Source organism: Chelon labrosus (genome assembly GCF_963514085.1).
Source record: "Chelon labrosus genome assembly, chromosome: 15".
Taxonomy (NCBI): domain Eukaryota; kingdom Metazoa; phylum Chordata; class Actinopteri; order Mugiliformes; family Mugilidae; genus Chelon; species Chelon labrosus.
In genome coordinates this window covers 4947228-4954222 of record NC_140348.1, presented here as the reverse complement: position 1 = coordinate 4954222, position 6995 = coordinate 4947228, and positions in this window count along the sequence as shown.

Here is a 6995-nt window from a genome sequence, read left to right as displayed (position 1 = left end):
AGAGACCTGGTTAGCTTCATATCCAGCTATGATGCCCATAAGAGCTCAGTATCCCATACATTCACAAAACCACTGTGGCCCCATAGGTCCCTACTGGTTAAAAGGAAATACATTATCACAAAAGTACTTCTAGAAGCACACAGAACATTTATTTTTTTCCAGGTGGTCCCCATCTTTGAATTTAATATCAGTTAAGTCCATCCATTAGTCTATGGTACCAAACCAATGGCGCACGCGCATGCTGGAGTTCATTTGAATCCAGTTCTCAGTGTCTTAACTCACAGTTCCTGGGATGCAGAGTGCTGTTAGATAGAATTTGGCAAACCCCTCCTTCAGCAATGTCCCGTCACGGTGGTGTAGAAACACGTCCCCAGGGTCCGTCCACGTTCATAAGGATCCAGTAGGTTCCCAGTAGGTTCTCAGCAGCTTGGTGCAACAAGTGTTTCCAAAACACAAGTCTCTGATACTGTTAGCACGAGGAGCTAGCTAGCAACAATCCGCAGTGTGGTCACGGTTTAGCATCAATTAAGCGGAATTCCCGACGGAAAATGGCAAACAAATGCACTAAATCGTGCAGGCAGGCAGGCAGACATAACTAAATCACACTAACTTAAATAAATATAGCTCTCAGTCCCACCAACCTGGAACCCCGGTAGGTTTACATGAACATCACTAATTGGCTAATCAAACAGATTGACACCTGTCCATACCATTTACAACGCAAGACATATGGTGCGTTCAGGGACCATGTTGAACATAGGACATTCTCCATACTTATTGAGACACCCCTGCTGTAATAAGATTGCAGAAACTACTAAAATTGGGTTAAGAACTGTCCTTCCAGTTTTTAATATTCCAACGCATTATTAAAAACTGGAAGGATAGTGGGGACTATTGTGATCGGAAAAAAATCCTGATTGATTGTGATCGCGATCACTTAAACGTTTGGTGAAATCAGATGGGAGAAAGACAACAGAAGAACTCAGGGCTATGTTTAATAGTGAAAGTAAGAGCACACGTACAACGCAAAGGGAACTCAAGGGACTGGGACTGAACAGCTGTGTAGCCTTAAGAAAACCACTAATCAGTGAGGTTAACCAGAAAAAAGGCTTCAATTTGCTAGGGAGCATAAAGATTGGACTCTGGAGCAATGGAAGAAGGTCGTGTGGTCTGATGAGTCCAGAGTTGCCCTGTTCCAGAGTGATGGGGGCATCAGGGTAAGAAGAGATGAAGTGATGTACCCATCATGCCTAGTGTCTACTATACAAGCCTGTGGGGGCAGTGCTATGATCTGGGGTTGCTGCAGTTGGTCAGGTCTAGGTTCAGCAACATTATGTGTCCAAAGAATGAGGTCAGCTGACTACCTGAATACACTGAATGACCAGGTTATTCCATCAATGGATTTTTTCTTCCCTGATGTTCACAGGCATACTCCAAGATGACAATGCCAGGATTCATGGGGCTCAAATTGTGAAAGAGTGGTTCAGGGAGCATGAGACATCATTGTCACACATGGATTGGCCACCACAGAGTCCAGACCTTAACCCCATTGAGCACTGAGAGTGCTCAGGAAGCACAACCTAAACTCCAACTTGCTGTTGACCTTCTACCGCTCATCCATCGAGAGACTGCTGACATACCTGTATCACAGTATGGTATGGCAGCTGCACCACCGCGGACAGGGAGAGGCTCCAGAGAGTTGTCAAGGCAGCACAGAAGATCATTGCCCTCTCCCCTCCCTTATGGACATTTACACCTCCCGCTGCCTTAGCAGAGCCGTAACCATCACCAAAGACAGCTCCCACCCTGGCTCTGACCTGTTTGACCTGTTGCCCTCAGGGAGGTGCTAGAGGTGCATCAGGTCCAAAACAAACAGATTTAAAAACAGCTTCTTCCCAAAAGCAATAACCACTCTGAACTCTCATATGCACTAATTTCACAGTCCAACTACCCCAACCCCCAGACTCCTCCTCAGTCACTATACTGAAAACACTGTGCAATACCTATTACCATAATATGAAATTCTACCATAATGTGCAATAATATAATGTGCAATATTTCTTATCAATGTGCAATAACATATATTTAACACTATGCACCTTACCTTCCTTTTTTGTACTATTACTTTATGTTTACTTTTGCACTGTTATTGGAGTTGGCTTTTAATCTCATTGTACATGTGTATAGTGACAATAAAGGCATTCTATTCGATTCTATGTGGAAACCCTTTGTCAGCAGATGGAACTGTTGGTTTTGATGCAGAACTGTACTTTAGGGGTGTGTCAGAACATCAGGAGATCACTAATGAGTGTGGCTTCAGTGCAAACACTGTTCACATTCAGATTATTAGAATCCGACACTGCCCTTGAGTCCATGGTTGGATTGTGGGATAAAGTTTTATCATGAGGATTGTTCCTTAACTGTTAAAAAAGTCTATCCTGTGAGTTAATGTAGTCAAGAAGAGCAGTGATCAAATATTCTGGTACACGTGTGTTCCTTGTTGGCATGCATGCTAGCAGCTCTGTTTGGCTTTGTGTCTTGAGCTAAATGCTAACATTAGCATGACAGCTGGTTCATATTTCAAAAGAGTAATGTTAATGATGTTCCACATCTTAGATTAGCAAATGAGCACGAGAAGTAGAGCAGATTCTTAGGGAAACATTATTAGTTTTGGATGTATGTGATCACAGCATTAGATCATCAAGGCCTTTATGTGACAGACCAATGTTACAATCTTACCTGTTGGTATCACCACTAATGTCTGTAAAGGTTCTAAGTTGTCCTGGTCATGGTATAACTCAAAGAAAAGCTGAAATGATGGGCAAGTACTGAAGAAGCTACATGGATGAGTGACGAAATGCCCACTGATGATATTGAAATAAATCTCTTACAATATTATTTTCCCAGGTGTACATTTGTGGCGGTCTCAATCTAGAAGAACCTCTGGCATCCGCTGAGTGCTACAACTCCAACCAGTGGACGCTCATCACACCCATGGAAACCAGGGGTAGTGGGATGGGAGTTGTCGCCTACAATGAGCAAATCTATGTAGCAAGCAGAGCTCTAAAAAAAAAACACAAACTGAATTATTTATTTGGTTCAGATTGATCTTTTTTGACCTCAGCAGGGAAAGTACAGGCCAATCAATGATGGCTGCATTCCATTTAGGGAAGTCCAAACTATTGTGGCTGACAAGGACGCTTAATGGAACCAATTATCGTTGCATTATTGGTGTACCACTAGCATCCGATTGCCTCAAAATTTCCATAACCCAAACATTCAGCGCACGTCATTTCTCTTTCATGTCAAAATATATATTGCCTGCATTACCCATGACGACTGAATATGGAGATTTAGGTGTCATGCTAATAGTAACTAAGTTAGCCATTAACCTCAGATTGAGTTTTATAGTTGTGGCCTTCAGCCCCAACTTTCCAACCAGTTCTTAAATGCACCTTGTAAAGGGACATCTGCAGTCAGTCACCTAATGCATCATGTATATCCCAACTAACCTTGAAAATCATTTGCTCACAAGTTAAGTAATGCTCTAAAGCACTACTAGTGGTCAAGATCTTTGTTTGGTACCTTTAAACCTTCTAAACCCTTCCGCATTGTGTTATGTGAAAATAGTGACAGCATAAATACTTCTAGTGAGATGTTTAAATGCTGTAATACAATATTGGTGCACTGGGTAACACAATTGTGCACAATTTTGAATTCAAAGATTTTAATGGGTCCACTGTCTCTTTCCCAGGCTGGTGTCTACAGTGGCGTCAGCCAAGTGTCCAGTGTCACTGCCTACGACCCAGTATTAAAACAAAACACTGGCGCATGGTGGCTCCCATGTTCCACTCTCGCTGCAACTTTGGCATTGCGGTGTTGGAGGACCAGCTGTATGTTGCTGGAGGCTTCAACAGGAATTTAATCTGTAGCGTGGAGCGCTACAATGCAAGGACCAACACGTGGCACACAGTCCGGGCTATGCAGATGCCCTGCAGTGCCGTGAGCTGTTGTGGTGAAGCGAATCCCCTTCACTGCTGCTTGTCTGTCATGAATTAGAGCTACGAAATCGACTTAATAACGACTGTCTAATGAAGAAATACATTTCCTAATTCATGAAGTATTAATGATTTCTTAGCTAATGTGTTTGTGGGGCTCAAGGCCTTGACCTCTGATCTCTGGCCAACCAAGTAGACACATCTAATTCCTTTATAGCCGTCCACTGTTAATAGGCATCTCTGGTTTCAGTATTTGGCTTTGCACAGTCCTAAGCGTCTTTTGCTAGCTTAAAGTTAGCATGGAGAAGTTTCAAAGAGAAGCTCCATTTTCCAGATGACTTTCTATTCCCTGATTTCAAAGTTGTTGTTTTTTTTTGTTTTTTTTTTAAAAAAAACAACAACCCCATAACTTGTTAAACAGAAAAGCACAAAAGTTCAATCCAGTTTTCATATTTCTTAATCTCTCTTTATTGCATTAGAACATACATTTCTCATATATATCTATATATATATTTTATAAATGTGAATTTGTACACTACAATCTTTTATTGTAACATGTTAGAAAATACTCGAAACGCTCCAAAAACATAGCACTAAAAACAGTTACCAAACAATGATTATTACATTTCCTCGTTTTGTTTTGGCCACCGAGAACAAAAAAAACAAGATGGCGGAGATGAGACTGTCGATCAGGAGGAGAAGAGATAACCACAGGCGGTGACAGACGGTTGGACAGTTGCAGTTTTTAGTGGCGGCCATTTTTGTGATCAAACAGGTAGAGGGTGGGGTCTTTTGCGACAGGTACAGAGAAGGCGGGGTTATGACTGGAGGAAAGCATGGAGAATGCTGGTCAAGCAGAGTTCATTTAAATTACAGGCAGAGAGGTGTAGGGCCTGGTTAGGACAGCTTTCACTGCAGCGTCTTAATTGTTATTGTTCAACCATTTAATTGCACATATTGGACATAAAATAAATCATGAGCACATCTCTACTTTGCAGACCTTACAGCTGCTTTAATTTGTTGCATTAATCATACAATTTAACAAAATCATACCGGTCTTAAATTTATTTTAATACCAGATATAAATGCAGAAGACCAGATATCATTATCCAGATACATGTCTGGGAAAATTCTCAGTCATCCAGGTCAATATATATACTAAAAGCAACAGTAAAACATTGACAACTTGATGAGTTTTCTCCATGACGTTTCAACCGAGTGGATTATTAGGTTCTGTAAGACTGGTGGGAAGTTTAGGTATTTATTAGGAAGCTTCAAGTGTGCTGCTCCCACTGATGTTCCTCACAAAAACCTAAACACCTTCAAGGAAACTCATCAAGTCCAGTTGCCTTTGTTTTAGCTTTGCTTTTTAGATATATCAAGATGTACGTCAACAGCAAGAGTAATGGGTAAATGTGATGCTGAATCTATGAGCCACATATCTGCTGGCTGCACCACTTATATTGAACATAAATCTGCCAACATTTTGGGCTAAGATAATCCTTTAATTTATCCCACAGTGGTGGAGCAATGAAGACGGAGCAGCGAGCCACGCCTGACTCAGGCTCAAGAGAAACTATGTTGATTACTAACCAGAACATGGCTGCACCAGCTGTTCCTAGCCTTGATGATTTAAATATTACAAAGATTCACTGTTAGCAGTGCCTTAACGGTTAGCTAGCTAACATGCTAACTGACAACATTTGCTAATAACTAATGAAAAACAAAAACGTCATTTAAGTCAATGTTTTGCTAAAACCTGGCTTAATATCTTATTTCAACACTTAAATAAAATTGATTTGCTTCATCAGAACTTTTAGTTTTGACCACATCTGATTGACAGTGACCAAACAACCATCATCAATTTGGATCAGATTTCAAATGATCAATAAATCTTTGTAAAAGTTAGTACCTAAGAAATTATATTTTAATATATAGCCTCTTAAAAATATGATTAGATTGGATGCCCTTCCAGATGTTTCCTGATTTAAATATTAGCCGGCCAACTCTTTTCTCAACTTCTACTGGTGCTACACAATATGAAGAGCTGATGCAACTGTCCAGATGTTTAGCGGAGGAATCACATGTGCAGTGAGCCAACAGAAGAACTTACAATGGATGAAGAGTTACTGAGAACAAGAGAGTTTCTTTTTAAAAACAGCACGGACCAGTGTAGGACGAAGAAGGGACAGGGACAGGAGAATCTACCAGAGAAATATGAGGAAGGTACAGTATAACCATCTAACTCACGAACACGCACACAGCGAGGCTAAGGTTCAAAAACTAGCAATACAGACACGATGACTGGCGCTGCGGTTATGTAGGGTGGTGAAGGAAGAGAGAGGCAAGGTGAGACATCAAGGAAATATTTAAGATTCTAATTTGTTTAGCAGATGGGAAACATCAGAATGATTGTCACCTCCCCTCCTCTTTTTTAATTTTAAAAAAAATCCTCTTCACTCATATTCAATCGCTTTTCTTTTCACGGGTTTGCTCTCATTTCTCATGCACTCACATACACAAAAAACCCTGTGACCATAAAGACAGTTAAAAACACATGTACGTACACTCTCCCACACACAACAGGCACAGACACGACAGGTTGACCCGATAATATAGCTGACTGGTTTGCGGACAGGAAGCAGAGGTTTGGATAGTACACACGTTGATTACAGCAGAACTGAAAGCTGGCTGGCCAAACGCACAGACGCAGCAGCCTGATATTGATATGACAATCAGTGCTTAAGTGGGACAATATAACTGTACTAGTATAAAAATCTAATTCAAATTTGACAGTTTGACCACTAGTTGAAGAGGTGTGTTCTGGTGACATTTCAGTGTCTGTAAACCAAAATAAAAACAACATGTTCTCAAAAAATTGAATAAATCATTTATAAACCACAAATTTTCACTGTTATATCGTTAATTCAATAGTTGGGAGTTTTGAAGGAAACTGTGATGAACATCTGTCTTTTTATAAAACCAAACAACATATCT